Source organism: Mustela erminea, chromosome 9 (genome assembly GCF_009829155.1).
Source record: "Mustela erminea isolate mMusErm1 chromosome 9, mMusErm1.Pri, whole genome shotgun sequence".
Taxonomy (NCBI): domain Eukaryota; kingdom Metazoa; phylum Chordata; class Mammalia; order Carnivora; family Mustelidae; genus Mustela; species Mustela erminea.
In genome coordinates, this window is record NC_045622.1 from 19783347 (window position 1) to 19802023 (window position 18677).

The following is an 18677-nucleotide window of genomic DNA, read 5'->3' on the forward strand; positions in this document are numbered from 1 at the left end:
AAATCATATGGTGTTTGTCTTTCTCTGACTAACTTATTTGGCTTAGCTTAATACCCTCTAGTTCCATCCATGTTGTTGCAAATGGAAGATTTCATTCTTTCTGATGGTTGAATAATATTCCAGTGTATGTGTGTGTATCACATCTTCTTTATCTAGTCATCTGTCGATGGACCCCTGAGTTTAGCTTTTTGACTAAGTATGATGTCCAAAAAATAAATTCAATATCCATGGCTCTATATTGTTATGGTAGAGAAAGAACAAATGTCCTTTGAGAAGAATTTCAAGAATAAGTCCTCTCAAGGACATAGAGCTTAATTCCTCTCCCTTAGACTTAATGACTTGATTCCGAAGAACTGAGTATGGAAAGGGGGAAAACAGTGTATTTTTCTCCCTGACAGACACCACCTTAAGAAATTCACCAAAGTTAACATCACTAGCGATAAGTCATATTGATATCCAACAGACCATGACAGGCGCCTCACTCTATGTTACTCTTTCTAAAATGTACAACCCAATCTAATAATCAAAAAGCAGCGTATAAACCCAAATAAGGGCATTATTCAACTTACCTACCTATACTCTTCAAAATCATTATAGTCATTAAAAAAAGGCAAAGACTGAGAAAATAGAGATCAGGGAAGACTAAGGAGAAATAACAACTAAATGCATTGCAGAATCCTACTAGGATCCAGGAACAGAAAAATTTCATTAGTGAAAAAAATTTCTTACTCTATATATTTCTCTCTATATATAATCCAGATGTTAGAATTATTTGACAAGAATTTTAATGCAGTAAACATAAAACTGTTTCAATAAGCAATGACAAATATTCTTAAAACAAATTATAAAATAAAATATTTTAACAAGCAGAAAATTTGAAAAGAACCAAATAGGACTCTTGCTCCTGGGAGGGTGGAAATGGTATATTTTCTCTTATTCTTCCTCTTATCACAACTAAAACCCCTGGACATTATATATATATATATATATATATATATAAAATATATAATTAATATATATCATATATATTATTTATATATATCATATATTATATATATCATATATTATATATTATATATGATATATATAATGAGCTCGGAGCACGGCCGGAGGTCAGGCAGACGGGAGTAACTGGGCACTGTTCTCTGAGGGCGCACTGAGGAGTGGGGCCCTGGGCTCTCGGCTCCTCCGGGCCGGTGACCAGGAGGCCGCCATTTGTATTCCCCATCCTCCGGAACTCTACAGAAAGCGCTCAGGGACCAAAAGCTTCTGAAAGCAAACCCGAGCGGATTACTCACCCCTGCCCCTGATAAGGGTGGTGCAATTCCGCCTGGGGCAAAAACACGTGAGAATCACTACACCAGGCCCCTCCCCGAGAAGATCAACAAGAAATCCAGCCGAGACCAAGTTCACCTACAAAGGAGTGCCGTTTCAATACCAAGGAGAGCAGCAGAATTCCAGAGGAGGAGAAAGCAAAGCACGGAACTCATGGCTTTTTCCCTGTGATTTTTTTTAGTCTTGCAGTTAATTTAATTTTTTTCTTTTTCATTTTTTGTTTTTTTTTTTTTCTCGCCTTCTGGTTAACTTTTTTTTTTAACATTTACCTTTTTCTTTTTTAACGTTTTTTAACTAGTTTATCTACTGTATATATTTTTTCTTTTTTAAATTTTTCTTATTTGTTTTCTTTTTTAAAAATTCTTTTCTTTTCTTTTTTGTTCTTTTTTCTTTTTTTATTTATTTCTTCCTTTTTGAACCTCTTTTTATCCCCTTTCTCCCCCCTCACGATTTGGGATCTCTTCTAATTTGGTTAAAGCATATTTTCCTGGGGTTGTTGCCACCCTTTTAGTATTTTACTTGCTCCTTCATATACTCTTATCTGGACAAAATGACGAGACGGAAAAATTCAACACAAAAAAAAGAACAAGAGGCAGTACCAAAGGCTAGGGACCTAATCAATACAGACATTGGTAATATGTCAGATCTAGAGTTCAGAATGACAATTCTCAAGGTTCTAGCCGGGCTCGAAAAAGGCATGGAAGATATTAGAGAAACCCTCTCGAGAGATATAAAAGCCCTTTCTGGAGAAATAAAAGAACTAAAATCTAACCAAGTTGAAATCAAAAAAGCTATTAATGAGGTGCAATCAAAAATGGAGGCTCTCACTGCTAGGATAAATGAGGCAGAAGAAAGAATTAGTGATATAGAAGACCAAATGACAGAGAATAAAGAAGCTGAGCAAAAGAGGGACAAACAGCTACTGGACCACGAGGGGAGAATTCGAGAGATAAGTGACACCATAAGACGAAATAACATTAGAATAATTGGGATTCCAGAAGAAGAAGAAAGAGAGAGGGGAGCAGAAGGTATACTGGAGAGAATTATTGGGGAGAATTTCCCCAATATGGCAAAGGGAACAAGCATCAAAATTCAGGAGGTTCAGAGAACGCCCCTCAAAATCAATAACAATAGGCCCACACCCCGTCACCTAACAGTAAAATTTACAAGTCTCAGTGACAAAGAGAAAATCCTGAAAGCAGCCCGGGAAAAGAAGTCTGTAACATACAATGGTAAAAATATTAGATTGGCAGCTGACTTATCCACAGAGACCTGGCAGGCCAGAAAGAGCTGGCATGATATTTTCAGAGCACTAACTGAGAAAAACATGCAGCCAAGAATACTATATCCAGCTAGGCTATCATTGAAAATAGGAGAGATTAAAAGCTTCCAGGACAAACAAAAACTGAAAGAATTTGCAAACACCAAACCAGCTCTACAGGAAATCTTGAAAGGGGTCCTCTAAGCAAAGAGAGAGCCTACAAGTGGTAGATCAGAAAAGAACAAAGACCATATACAGTAACGGTCACCTTACAGGCAATACAATGGCACTAAATTCATATCTCTCAATAGTTACCCTGAATGTTAATGGGCTAAATGCCCCATCAAAAGACACAGGGTATCAGAATGGATAAAAAAACAAAACCCATCTATATGTTGCCTCCAAGTAACTCATTTTAAGCCCGAAGACACCTCCAGATTTAAAGTGAGGGGGTGGAAAAGAATTTACCATGCTAATGGACATCAGAAGAAAGCAGGAGTGGCAATCCTTATATCAGATCAATTAGATTTTAAGCCAAAGACTATAATAAGAGATGAGGAAGGACACTATATCATACTCAAAGGGTCTGTCCAACAAGAAGATTTAACAATTTTAAATATCTATGCCCCCAACGTGGGAGCAGCCAACTATATAAACCAATTAATAACAAAATCAAAGAAACACATAAACAATAATACAATAATAGTAGGGGACTTTAACACTCCCCTCACTGAAATGGACAGATCATCCAAGCAAAAGATCAGCAAGGAAATAAAGGCCTTAAACGACACACTGGACCAGATGGACATCACAGATATATTCAGAACATTTCATCCCAAAGCAACAGAATACACATTCTTCTCTAGTGCACATGGAACATTCTCCAGAATAGATCACATCCTCGGTCCTAAATCAGGACTCAACCAGTATCAAAAGATTGGGATCATTCCCTGCATATTTTCAGGCCACAATGCTCTAAAGCTAGAACTCAACCACAAAAGGAAGTTTGGAAAGAACCCAAATACATGGAGACTAAACAGCATCCTTCTAAAGAATGAATGGGTCAACTGGGAAATTAAAGAAGAATTGAAAAAAATCATGGAAACAAATGATAATGAAAATACAATGGTTCAAAATCTGTGGGATGCAACAAAGGCAGTCCTGAGAGGAAAATATATAGCAGTACAAGCCTTTCTCAAGAAACAAGAAAGGGCTCAGGTACACAACCTAACCCTACACCTAAAGGAGCTGGAGAAAGAACAAGAAAGAAACCCTAAGCCCAGCAGGAGAAGAGAAATCATAAAGATCAGAGCAGAAATCAATGAAATAGAAACCAAAAAAACAATAGAACAAATCAACGAAACTAGGAGTTGGTTCTTTGAAAGAATTAATAAAATTGATAAACCCCTGGCCCGACTTATCAAAAAGAAAAGAGAAAGGACCCAAATAAATAAAATCATGAATGAAAGAGGAGAGATCACAACTAACACCAAAGAAATACAAACTATGAGCAACTCTACGCCAACAAATTTGACAATCTGGAAGAAATGGATGTATTCCTAGAAACATATAAACTACCACAACTGAACCAGAAAGAAATAGAAAGCCTGAACCGACCCATAACCAGTAAGGAGATTGAAACAGTCATTAAAAATCTCCAAACAAACAAAAGCCCAGGGCCAGACGGCTTCCTGGGGGAATTCTACCAAACATTTAAAGAAGAACTAATTCCTATTCTCCTGAAACTGTTCCAAAAAATAGAAATGGAAGGAAAACTTCCAAACTCATTTTATGAGGCCAGCATCACCTGGATCCCAAAACCAGACAAGGATCCCCTCAAAAAAGAGAGCTATAGACCAATATCCTTGATGAACACAGATGCGAAAATTCTCACCAAAATACTAGCCAATAGGATTCAACAGTACATTAAAAGGATTATTCACCACGACCAAGTGGGATTTATTCCAGGGCTGCAAGGTTGGTTCAACATCCGCAAATCAGTCAATGTGATACAACACATCAATAAAAGAAAGAACAAGAACCATATGATACTCTCAATAGATGCTGAAAAAGCATTTGACAAAGTACAGCATCCCTTCCTGATCAAAACTCTTCAAAGTGTAGGGATAGAGGGCACATACCTCAATATCATCAAAGCCATCTATGAAAAACCCACCGCAAATATCATTCTCAATGGAGAAAAACTGAAAGCTTTGCCGCTAAGGTCAGGAACACGGCAGGGATGTCCATTATCACCACTGCTATTCAACATAGTACTAGAGGTCCTAGCCTCAGCAATCAGACAACAAAAGGAAATTAAAGGCATCCAAATCGGCAAAGAAGTAGTCAAATTATCACTCTTCGCAGATGATATGATACTATATGTGGAAAACCCAGAAGACTCCACTCCAAAACTGCTAGAACTTATACAGAAATTCAGTAAAGTGTCAGGATATAAAATCAATGCACAGAAATCAGTTGCATTTCTCTAGACCAACAGCAAGATAGAAGAAAGAGAAATTAAGGAGTCAATCCCATTTACAATTGCACCCCAAACCATAAGATACCTAGGAATAAACCTAACCAAAGAGGCACAGAATCTATACTCAGAAAACTATAAAGTACTCATGAAAGAAATTGAGGAAGACACAAAGAAATGGAAAAATGTTCCATGCTCCTGGATTGGAAGAATAAATATTGTGAAAATGTCTATGCTACCTAAAGCAATCTACACATTTAATGCAATTCCTATCAAAGTACCATCCATCTTTTTCAAAGAAATGGAACAAATAATTCTAAAATTTATATGGAACCAGAAAAGACCTCGAATAGCCAAAGGGATATTGAAAAAGAAAGCCAACGTTGGTGGCATCACAATTCTGGACTTCAAGCTCTATTACAAAGCTGTCATCATCAAGACAGCATGGTACTGGCACAAAAACAGACACAGAGATCAATGGAACAGAATAGAGAGCCCAGAAACAGACCCTCAACTCTACAGTCAACTAATCTTTGACAAAGCAGGAAAGAATGTCCAATGGAAAAAAGACAGCCTCTTCAATAAATGGTGCTGGGAAAATTGGACAGCCACATGCAGAAAAATGAAATCGGACCATTTCCTTACACCACACACAAAAATAGACCTCAATGTGCGAAAGGAATCCATCAAAATCCTTGAGGAGAACACAGGCAGCAACCTCTTCGACCTCAGCCGCAGCAACATCTTCCTAGGAACAACGCCAAAGGCAAGGGAAGCAAGGGCAAAAATGAACTATTGGGATTTCATCAACATCAAAAGCTTTTGCACAGAAAAGGAAACAGTTAACAAAATCAAAAGACAACTGACAGGATGGGAGAAGATATTTGCAAACGACATATCAGATAAAGGACTAGTGTCCAAATCTATACAGAACTTAGCAAACTCAACACCCAAAGAACAAATAATCCAATCAAGAAATGGGCAGAGGACATGAACAGACATTTCTGCAAAGAAGACATCCAGATGGCCAACAGACACATGAAAAAGTGCTCCATATCACTCGGCATCAGGGAAATACAAATCAAAACCACAATGAGATATCACCTCACACCAGTCAGAATGGCTAAAATCAACAAGTCAGGAAATGACAGATGCTGGCGAGGATGTGGAGAAAGGGGAACCCTCCTACACTGTTGGTGGGAATGCAAGCTGGTGCAGCCACTCTGGAAAACAGCATGGAGGTTCCTCAAAATGTTGAAAATAGAACTGCCCTATGACCCAGCAATTGCACTATTGGGTCTTTACCCTAAGGATACAAACGTAGTGATCCAAAGGGGCACGTGCACCCGAATGTTTATAGCAGCAAAGTCCACAATAGCCAAACTATGGAAAGAACCTAGATGTCCATCAACAGATGAATGGATCAAGAAGATGTGGTATATATACACAATGGAATACTATGCAGCCATCCAAAGAAATGAAATCTTGCCATTTGCGACAACATGGATGGAACTAGAGCGTATCATGCTTAGCGAAATAAGTCAAGCAGAGAAAGACAACTACCATATGATCTCCCTGATATGAGGAAGTGGTGATGCAACATGGGGGCTTAAGTGGGTAGGAGAAGAATGAATGAAACAAGATGGGATTGGGACGGAGACAAACCATAAGTGACTCTTAATCTCACAAAACAAACTGAGGGTTTTGGGGGGAGGGGGTTTGGGAGAAGGGGGTGGGATTATGGACATTGGGGAGGGTATGTGCTTTGGTGAGTGCTGTGAAGTGTGTAAACCTGGTGATTCACAGACCTATACCCCTGGGGATAAAAATATATGTTTATAAAAAATAAAAAATTAATTAAAAAAAATTCAAAAGGCCAGGAACAGTATGAAAACATAAATTTTTTTAATATTGTAATTTTATTTTATATTTTTTAGTGTTCCAAGATTCATTGTTTATGCACCATACCTAGTGCTCCATGCAATACGTGCCCTCCTTAATAACTGCATAAATTTTTAAATATATAAAACTAACCTAAGTGTAAATTCCTGGTACATATTAGGTAGTAAAATTATGAAAACTGTATTCTGAAGAGGAAAAATTTCCCTTCTACCCTCTTACTATCTCCAGCTGGTTCTAAGAATGAAACTGACTTAAGGCAGGTTAATGGGGGAAAACATACACATTTTAATTATTTTTACATGTGCATGGAAGCCTTCAAAAAGTGAAGACCAAAAGAAACCTCTTAGAGCCAAGTACTTACAATGCTAAGTTGGACAAAGAGTAGCAAATTATGGAAACATGACAAGGCAAAGGGGCTTTAGCTAGGATAGCTAATTGTGAAGAAGCAACTAGAAAAATAAGGTTCAACAAGGTTTGTTTGTACAGACTTCTCAGTCTTGCTTTCCCAATAGTGGTGATAATAATTTTTGCCTCCCAATATAGGGAGACCATATTTCAGATAATGTTTGTAGCTATAATTATTTTATGGAGACAAGCTTTGCTACATCTCCCAAGTTCTTGTGTCATGTTTTTAATATTTTTTAGACCTTTTTAAAAGTTTTCTATTTATAGAAAAATTGACAAGATAGTACAGAGTTCTCATATATCCCTCTGTACCCAGTTGGTCCTAATACTAACATTTTATAATCATATGGTACATTCTTTACAATAAATGAACCAGTATTGAGGCATTATTAATTGAAATCCATAACTGATTTAGAAATGGCTTTTATCTAATTGTCTTTCTTTTCAGGATCCCAGATTACACTTACTTGTCATGTCTCTTTAGGTTCCTGTCAGCTTTAACAGTTTCTCACACTTCCCTTGTTTTTGATGACCTTACAGTTTTGAAGAGCACTTCCTAGGTATATTATAGGGTATCCCTCTAATGGAATTTGATGATTTTGTAATGACTACACTGGGGTTATGGGCTTGGGAGAGGCAGGTCACAGAGGTAATGCCATTTTCACCACATTATATCAAGAGTATGTAGTATCCTTATGATTGATGAATATTCACTGTGACTTTGATCACGTGGCTGAAGTAGTGTTTATCAGGTTTCTCCACTGTTAAGTCATGCTCTCCATACCCCAACTTCCATACTTTTAGGAAGGAGTTATACTATGAGCAGCCCACACTTAAGGAATAGGACGTTATTTATTGAATTATTTATTTTTATCAATTTACCACACTTATGTCATACACTGGGTTATAATCCAATACTACTTTATTTACTCAAATTTTCCAGCTCAAATTTTCCAATGGAGCTCTTTCGATTGGCTCCTACACCCCTTTGAAATACCCCCATTGTATGTGTGTGTGTGTGTGTGTGTGTGTGTGTGTGTAGAGAGAGAGAGCACTTCGTGGCATTACAAGTTGCTTCAGGCTCATCTTGGTTATCACCTGCCCTGGAACAGTATTAAATTCATTTCATTAGGAAATGGTACTAGAAAACAAGATCTCAATGCTAGCTGTGTTTCTTGCCACAAGAGTGTCATTCTTTTAAGGCCCTTTCAGTTGACAAGACAAAGAAATATGTTTGTATACTAACAGATGCATATACATGTATGTATGAATATGTCTATATGTAGCACGTTTATCTATATTAAGCTAAATATGAGTTCTTACTAATGTCTCCAACTCTAAACTATTACCACATTCATCATTCTAGCCTCCTTTTAATTCTACGTATTTGTAAATTCCCACCCCAACAGCAAGAAACCTGGCTCTCACCTTCCACCATCCATTTACATAATTGGTCAGTTCCAGCGTACAAGGACAGCAGTATCAGAATTCTTAACCCATACTCCCATAGAAACCAACCAGAGCACAGTGCTTATGAGCAGTTCCTTTGCTTTTAGTCTCACAAATTTCACTCATTTCCACCTCCTATTCCCCTTACCTCCTTCACAGAAGTTTCATAATTTTGTAATATATTAAGATTCTCCTTTCATTATTTGTGTTCCCTCCTGGTATTGTCCTGACTTCATAAATGATTTCACAGATTTTCAAACATTAAACTTCATTCTTTGTATTGTAATGCTCTATGAGTTTTGAGAAATACATAGCATCATTTGTCTATCATTACAGTATCCCACAAAATAGTTTCACTGTCCTAAAAATCCTCAATCTTTTTTTTATTCATCCCTCACTGCTCCCTCAAAAAATCTGACAACCACTGACCTTTATACTGTCTCTATAGTTTTGCCTTTTCCAGAATATCAAACAGTTGGAAACAAAATAGTATGTAGCCCTTCCAGATGGCTTTTTTACTTGGAAACACATCTTCAATACTCCTACATGTTTTTCACAGCATGATAGCTCATTTCTTTTTATGTCTGAATAATATTCCCCTATACAGATATACCAAATTTAACCCATTCACTTATATTTTTTCTCTTTTAAAAGCAAGCTAAGAAGTGTATTTTTTTATTTTTATTTATTTTTTTTCATTTATTATTTTCAGCATAACAGTATCATTATTTATTCACCACACCCAGTGCTCCATGCAATCAGTGCCCTCTATAATACCCACCACCTGGTAACCCGACCTCCCACCCGCCCCCCCGCCACTTCAAACCCCTCAGATTGTTTTTGAGAGTCCATAGTCTCTCATTATTCACCTCCCCTTCCAATTTCTCCCATCCCCCTTCTCTCTAACTCCCCATGTCCTCCATGCTTTTTGTTATTTTTTTAATTTCTTTTCAGTGTTCCAGAATTCATTGTTTATGCACCACACCCAGTGCTCTATGCAATATGTGCCCTCCATAATACCCATCACCAGGCTCACCCAACCTCCCACCCCCCGTCCCTCCAAAACCCTCAGATTGTTTTTCAGAGCCCACAGTCTCTCATGGTTCGTCTCCCCCTCCAATTTCCCCCAACTCCATTCTCTTCTTCATCTCCCATTGTCCTCTGTGTTACTCCTTATTCTCCACAAATAAGCAAAACCATATGATAATTGGCTCTCTCTGCTTCACTTATTTCACTCAGCATAATCTCCTCCAGTCCCGTCCATGTTGATGCAAAAGTTGGGTATTCATCCTTTTTGATGGAGACATAATACTCCATAGTATATATGGACCACATCTTCTTTATCCATTCGTCCATTGAAGGGCATCTTGCTTCTTTCCACAGTTTGGCGACTGTGGTCATTGCTGCTATGAACATTGGGGTACAGATGGCCCTTCTTTTCATGACATCTGTATCTTTAGGGTAAATACCCAGTAGTGCAATTGCAGGGTCATAGGGAAGCTCTATTTTTAATTTCTTAACAAATCTCCACACTGTTCTCCAAAGTGGCTGCACCAACTTTCATTCCCAGGGGGTTCCCCTTTCTCCACATCCTCTCCAACACATGTTGTTTCCTGTCTTGCTAATTTTGGCCACTCTAACTGGTGTGAGGTGGAATCTCAATGTGGTTTTAATTTGAATCTCCCTGATGTCTAGTGATGATGAACGTTTCTTCAGTATGTCTTCGTTGAAGAAGTGTCTGTTTATGTCTTCAGCCCATTTTTTTATATGATTATCTGTTTTGTGTGTGTTGAGTTTGAGGATTTCTTTATAGATCCTGGATATCAGCCCTTTGTCTGTATTGTCATTTACTTTTAAAGATTTTATTTATTTTATTTTAGAGAGAGTATGTGTAAGCTGGGGAAGGGGAGAGGGAGAGTCCCAAGCTGACTCTGCACTGATCATGGAGCCCAGTGTGGTGCTCGATCTCATGACCCCAAGATCATGACCTGAGCCAAAAGCAAGAGTCAGAGGCTTAACCAACTGAGCCACCTAGGCACCCCTATCCATTCACCTTTTTAAGAACATCTTGTTTGCATTTTGGCAATCATAAATAAAGCTGCTATAAAAAATCAGATGAAGGTTTTTGTATGGACATGAATTTTCAGATCAATTGGGAAATATCCAGGAGCATTATTGCTGGATTGTAAGTGAAGACTATAATTTGCTTTTATGAGAAATGACTAAACTATTTTCCAAAGTAGCTGTACCACTTTGGATTACCAACAGCAAGAATGAAAGCTCCTATTGCTCCCATCCTTGCCAGCATCTGGTACTGCCAGTTTCTCAATTCTGTAGTCATTGTATTAGATTTGCAATGATACTTTATACGGAAAATGCAAAAGACTCCACCCCCAAACTACTAGAACTCATACAGCAATTCAGTAATGTGGCAATACAAAGTCAATGTACAGAAATCAGTGGCTTTCTTATACACTAACAGTGAAAATACAGAAAGGGAAATTAGAGAATCGATTCCATTTACTATAGCACCAAGAACCATAAGATACCTGGGAATAAACCTAACCAAAGAGGTAAAGGATCTGTACTCGAGGAACTACAGAACACTCATGAAAGAAATTGAAGAAGACACAAAAAGATGGAAGACCATTCCATGCTCTTAGATCAGAAGAATAAACATTGTTAAAATGTCTCTAATGCCTAGAGCAATCTATACTTTTAATGCCATTCCAATCAAAATCCCACCGGTATTTTTCAAAGAGCTGGAGCAAATAATCCTAAAATTTGTATGGAATCAGAAGAGACCCCAAATCGCTAAGGAAATGTTGAAAAACAAAAATAAAACTAGGGGCATCACGTTACCTGATTTCAAGCTTTATTACAAAGCTGTGGTCACCAAGGCAGCATGGTACTGGCATAAAACAGGCTCAGAGACCAGTGGAACAGAGTAGAGAGCCCAGAAATGGACCCTCAACTCTACGGTCAATTAATCTTTGACAAAACAGGAAAAAATATACAGTGGAAAAAAGACAGTCTCTTCAATAAATGGTGCCGGGAAAATTGGACAGCTATGTGTAGAAGAATGAAACTTGACCCTTCTCTTACACGTACACAAAGATAAACTCAAAATGGATAAAAGACCTCAACGTGAGACAGGAATCCATCAGAATCTTGGAGGAGAACACAGGCAATATCCTCTTCAATATCAGCCACAGCAACTTCTTTCAAGATATGTCTTCAAAGGCAAAGGAAACAAAAGCGAAAATGAACTTTCAGGACTTCATCAAGATCAAAAGCTTCTGCACAGTAAAGGAAACAGTCAACAAAACAAAGAGGCAACCCACGGAGTGGGAGAAGATATTTGCAAATGACAGTACAGACAAAAGGCTGATATCCAGGATCTATAAGGAACTTCTCAAACTCAACACACACAAAACAGATAATCAGGTCAAAAAAATGGGCAGAAGACATGAACAGACACTTCTCCAATAAAGACATACAAATGGCTATCAGACACATGAAAAAATGTTCATCATCAATAGCCATCAGGGAGATTCAAATCAAAACCACATTGACATTCCACCTCACACCAGTTAGGATAAGGAAGATGTGGTCCATATACACTATGGAGTATTATGTCTCCATCAGAAAGGATGAATACCCAACTTTTGCATCAACATGGATGGACTAGAAGAGATTATGCTGAGTGAAATAAGTGAAGCGGAGAGAGTCAATTATCATATGGTTTCACTTATTTGTGGAGCATAACAATTAACATGGAGGACATAGGGAGATGGAGAGGAGAAGGGAGTTGAGGAAAGTTGGAGGGGGAGATGAACCATGAGAGACTATGGACTCTGAAAAACAACCTGAGGGTTTTGAAGGGGTGGGGGGTGGGAGGTTGGGGGAACCAGGTGGTGGGTATTATAGAGGGCATGGATTGCATGGAGCACTGGGTGTGGTGCATAAACAATGAATTCTGTTAAGCTTAAAAGAAATAAATAAAAATAAAAAAGATTTGCAGTGGTATCCCCTTGTTATTTGAATTAAAAATTCCCTAAAAACAAATAATGTCATGCAAATTTTCAAATGTTTATTTTCCATCTGCATATCTTTTTTGGGTAGGTGTTTGTTCAGATCTTTGCCTCCTTCTATGAGTTGTTTGTATTCTCATTGTTGAGTTTTAGAACACTTTGTATATTGTAGACACAAGAACTTGATTAGGTATGTGTTTGCCAATATTTTCTCCCATTCTGTGGCTTGACTTTTCTTAATGTTGTTCACAGAGAAGTTTTTAATTTTAATAAAATTTGACTTATCAATTTTTTTCATATCGTGTTTTGGTGTTGTATCTAAAAACTCAAATTCAAATCCAAATTCACCTAAATTCTCTATAATGAGTTCCTTTAGAAGTTTTGTAGTTTACACTTTGAATTTTGAGTTTACAATAGGTCTATGATCTATTTTGAGGCTTGTGTGCTTGAAAGTATAAGGTTTATGTCTAAATATCTTTAGACATAAAATGATTTTTCCAGCACTGTTTGTTAAAAAGATTACTATTTCTCAATTGAACTGCCTTTGTTCCTTTGTCAATGACCAGTTAGTTGTCTACATTTTGTAAGTTTATTCCTGGGCTCTCTATTCTGATCCATTGTTCTATGTGTCTTTTCTTTTATCACACTGTCTTGATTACTATAGCTTTGCAATGATCTTGAAGTTGGACAATGTCTGTCCTACAACTTTTTTTTCCCTTCAGTATTGTATTTGATATTCTGGCTCTTCTGCTTTTCCATATAAATTTAGAATCAGTTTGTTGCTATCCACAAAAACTTACTGGGATTTTGATGGGTATCACATTGATTCCATAGATGAAATTAAGAATTGATATCTTACTGTTATTGAATCTTCCAATCCATTAACATAGAATATCTTTCCATTGATTTGGATCTTTTATGATTACTTTTATTAAAATTTTGTAGTTTTCTACATCTAGATCTGACACATATTTTGTTAAGTTTATAACTAGGTATTTCTTCTTTACTAGGGATGGCGCTAGGGGTGCAATATGAAGTACTGTGTTTTTCATTTCAAGTTCCAATCACCCAATTGCTGATATATAGTAAAGAAATCAACTTTTGTATTAACTTTGTGTTCCGTGACTTGCTTTTAGTCACTTACTAATTCCGGGTTTTTGTCTGTTTTTTTTTTTTTTTAAGATTTTATTTATTTATTTGACAGAGATCACAAGTAGGCAGAGAGAGAGAAAAGGAGGAGGAATCAGGCTCCCTGCTGAGCAGAGAGTCCGATGCGGGGCTCGATCCCAGGACCATAAGACCATGACCTGAGCCGAAAGCAGAGGCTCTAACCCACTGAGCCACCCAGGTGCCCCTTTTTGTCTGTTTTTGTAGTTGTTCTTGTTATCAGTTTTGAGGGATTGTCTATGGAGATAATCAATCATGTCATCTGAGTACAAAGACAGCTTTATTTTTATTTTAATCTGTCTAATTAGCAAACTTTTTTTTTTTTAGCAAACTTTTTAAAGTTGTCATTCTAAGAAGCAATAGAGGCTCAAATATGAATAAATCTGAAAGACTTTATTTCAGCATCCTCTGACCTAAGAAAATGCAAATTCAAATTCTTATGAAATACCAATGTATGCACAACAGAACACTAAAATACCAAATGTACTGTGGATGTGGAACAGCTAGAACTTTTGTACACTGTACAAAACAGTACACTTGTACCAAAAATGGTACAAGTACTTTGGAAAACAAATTGGTGTTTTCATTCTTTTTCTTTTTTTCTTAAAGATTTTGTTTATTTATTTGACAGATAGAGGTCACAAGTAGGCAGAGAGGCAGGCAGAGAGAGGAGGGGAAGCAAACTCCCTGCTGAGCAGAGAGCCTGATGTGGGGCTCCATCCCAGGACCCTGGGATAATGACCTGAGCAGAAGTCAGAGGCTTAACCCACTGAGCCACCCAGGCACCCCAAATTAGAGTTTTTTAATAGATACACATACATGTAGCCTTGGATCCAGACATTCCACTGTTAACTATTTATCTAGAGAAATTAGGGTATATCCAAAAGAAATTATGCAAAAATATTTATTGACGTTTTATTTATAATACCCAAATTTCCATCAACAAGAGAATAGATGAGTAAATTGGATAACATACATTCAATGGGATAGAAGTAATTTTCTGATATATGCACTGATATGGTTAAAATATAAAAATGATTATGTCAAAGAAAGAAGACAGACACAAAAAAGCACAAACAGTATGATTTTATTTATAAGATTTTTAAAAACAGGCAAAACTATTTTAAAGTGATAGAACTCAGAGCAATGTTTCCCTCAAGTGGTAGATGTGGGCTGCTGTTGACCAGAAAGAGACATGAGGAAAATTTCTGAGTTCATGGATATGTTCCATATCTTTTTCTGGGTGGTGATTAAATTGAGCTTATATTTAGGCCAAAAAGTCATCAAGGTGTATACAGCATATTTGTATATTTTACTATATATAAGCTAGACCTTATTAAACAAAAGTTGAGAAATTTTTATAAAACTTTGTAAGTAAAATGTATTTGTGTGAAAATGTATATAGCTCAATATTTTAAACAATATATTGTTCATCAGATCTCTCAGTATTTAGAGAAAACTAGTGTGTGTGTATGTTTAAAGACTTACTTATTTTAGAGAGAGAGAACAAGAGAGCACATGCATGTGTGGAAGGGAAAGGGAGAGAGAGAATCTCAAGCAGACTTCTGAGTCCAGAGCCCAATGCGGGCTCAATCTCACAACCCCGATATCATAATCTGAGTTGAAATCAAGAGTTGGATGCCTAACTGACTGAGCCACCCAGACGCCTCTACTGTGTGTTTTTTGTTACATGTCTCTAATCACTAATATTAGTATGAGTAGGTCCCTCCACATTTTTCCATGGTACCCTCAGAGACATAATAACTGAGCCAGATGGGTCAGTAATTTTACAAAGGATAAGAGTTGAGTGTTAGATATCTTGATTTATATTGACTCCACTTCTCAAGCCTAGGGGAAATTAATTGAAGTTGACATAAACACACAAAGAAATCCCAGAGAGACAATAATACAAAATTCACCTCTACCATTTAAGCTATGTGTTTCTGTTTTTATCACCAATAGTGACGGCCAACATTTAAGATCAATTTTTTTGTATGTAATATTTGCAAATGAATAATTTCAGTTTAAAAGTATAGCAAATTTCATGATTAAAATTATAGAAAACCCAATTAAAAACTAGCTTAAAACCAGGGAGGCAAAGAAGTAGGAAAATTTCATGTATAATATGAAAAAAACTCAACTTGTAGAAACATACTAGAAAATAACACATATTTTTAAATTAGTATATAAGAGGGGTGCCTGGATGGCTCAGTAAGTTAAACATCTGCCTTTGCCCTACGTCATGATCCTGGGGTCCCAGGATCAAGCTCAGCACTGGGCTCCCTCCTCAGTGGGAAGTCTGTTTCTCCCTCTCCCTCTGTCCCTCCCTACTGCTCATGCTCTCTTTCACTTTCTCATGCTCTCTCTCTCTCACAAATAAATAAATAAAATCTTTTAAATAAATCAAGTGGAGAGAGTCAATTATCATATGGTTTCACTTACTTGTGGAGCATAAAGATTAACACGGAAGACACTGGGAGAAGGAAAAGAGAAGTGAGTTGGGGGAAATCAAAGGAAGAGACAAACCATGAGAGACTGTGGACTCTAAGAAACAAACTGAACATTGTGGGGGGTGGGGGAAAAGTTGGGTGAGCATGGGGTGGGTATTAAGGAGGGTACATATTGCATGGAGCACTGGGTATGGTGCATAAACAATGAATCTTGGGACACCAAAAAAATAAAATTAAATTTAAAAAATGAAATTAAATTAGAAAGTTTAAAAAATAAATAAAACTAGTATATAAGAACAAAAAAATAGCTGTTACTAATATATTCTATAAGTTCTACAAGATTTTTTAAAAATGACATGCTAAGGAAAGACACAGATATGAAAATACTGAAATCGTCCTCCTTGACCTAAAAAATTCAATGTACGAAATGAAAAGTATGCCAAATTCAAAAATACACAATCACAAAAAATCATGAGGAAAACATCAGAAAACCCAATTTGGGGATATTCTACAAAATATCTGATGAATACATTTTAAACTGTCAAGATAATCCAAAACACGGGAAGTTTGAGAAACTATGGCAGGCAAGAGGAGCCTATGAGACATGACTACTCAGGGCAATGTGGTATCCTAAGTGGGATCCTATGATAAAAAAAGGACATTAGATGAAAAAGGACATTAGATGAAAATTAAGAAAATATGAATCAAGTACGTGCTTTAACTAAGAATGTATCAATACTGATTCATTAACTGTGACTAATGTAAAATAACAGCAGGAACTGGATATTGAATACATTGTAACTGTACTAGCTTTGTAATTTTTCTATAAATATAAAATAAAGAGTTTCTGTAAAAAATATATATACTGCATGGGGTTAAAACTAGATCAGATACCGCAGAAGAAATGATGTGTGAACTTGAACAGCAATAGAAACTACCCAAAATGAAATACAAAAAGAAGACAACTAGAAAAAAATGGATAGAGCATCAGTGAGCCATAAGACATCGAACAGCCTAATAGATGTCTAACTGGAGGCTCAGAGAGGGAGAAGAGGAGACAGAAAAATATTTGAAGGCATAATAGCTGTCACTATATAATATAGTCACTATCACTATACAATGACTGCCCTGACCACTTAATCAAATCTGAAAACAAAGCTGACTAAATAAAATAATTTAACAACTTTATTTTCTGGTATTATTGGGCTAGATTATTGGGATTTAATCACTAATTGAAAACAACTAAAGACAATGCATAAAATTCTCTACAATATTCTCTTTTATGATTTAATTTGAAATTACATAGCTTTTTGCATTATTTATTAAACTACACATGTATGTTTAAGAACTGTTCAGGATTCTGTTATATTTGATAAAACTGAAAAAGGTAGCATATTCACTACATATTAATGCAGATTATTCAAAAGTCAAAATACCCATCTTTAAAGAAACATATTTTAATTATGTAATATTCTCAAATATATCCATAATTCTTAATGAAAATTTGTCCTTGCTTCCAGAACATAATTTCTTTATAACAAGCTTTGTACTTGAAATAGTTATTTGTAACTCCTGATCAAGAATTTTTAAGTACTATACCTCCAATTTCTTTTATAATCTTTGAGAAATTTTAAGAGAAATTTTTTACATAAGTGGTTGTTTTGTACCATTTTTACAACCATTTAAAACTTTGTAACTGAAATCATATTTTTTTCTTTTTTCTATTGCTTTATGTTAATCACCATAAAATACATCATTGGTTTTTGATGCAGTGTTCCAAGATTCATTGCTTATGCACCCAGTGCTCCATGTAATCCCTGCCCTCCTTAATACCCACCACCAGGCTCACCCATGCCCCCCACACCCCTCCCCTCTAAAATTCTCAGTTTCTTGGAGTTCACAGTGTCTCATGGTTCATCTCCCCCTCTGATTTCCCCCCCTTCACTCTTCCTTTGTTTTTCCTAATGTCTTCCATCTTATTCCTTATGTTCCACAAGTAAGTGAAACCATATGATAATTGACTTTCTCTACTAAATTCATATTTAAATAATGAAAGAGTTCTCTTCTTTCACTGACAAATTTAATGTTAATGTCAAAGTTCATTCCTTTCCTCATGAATAGCTACTATTTACAGAATCAATTGCTTAGAAGATTTTCCTTTGCCTACGGATTTGCTTAGTTACATGGTAAAAAAT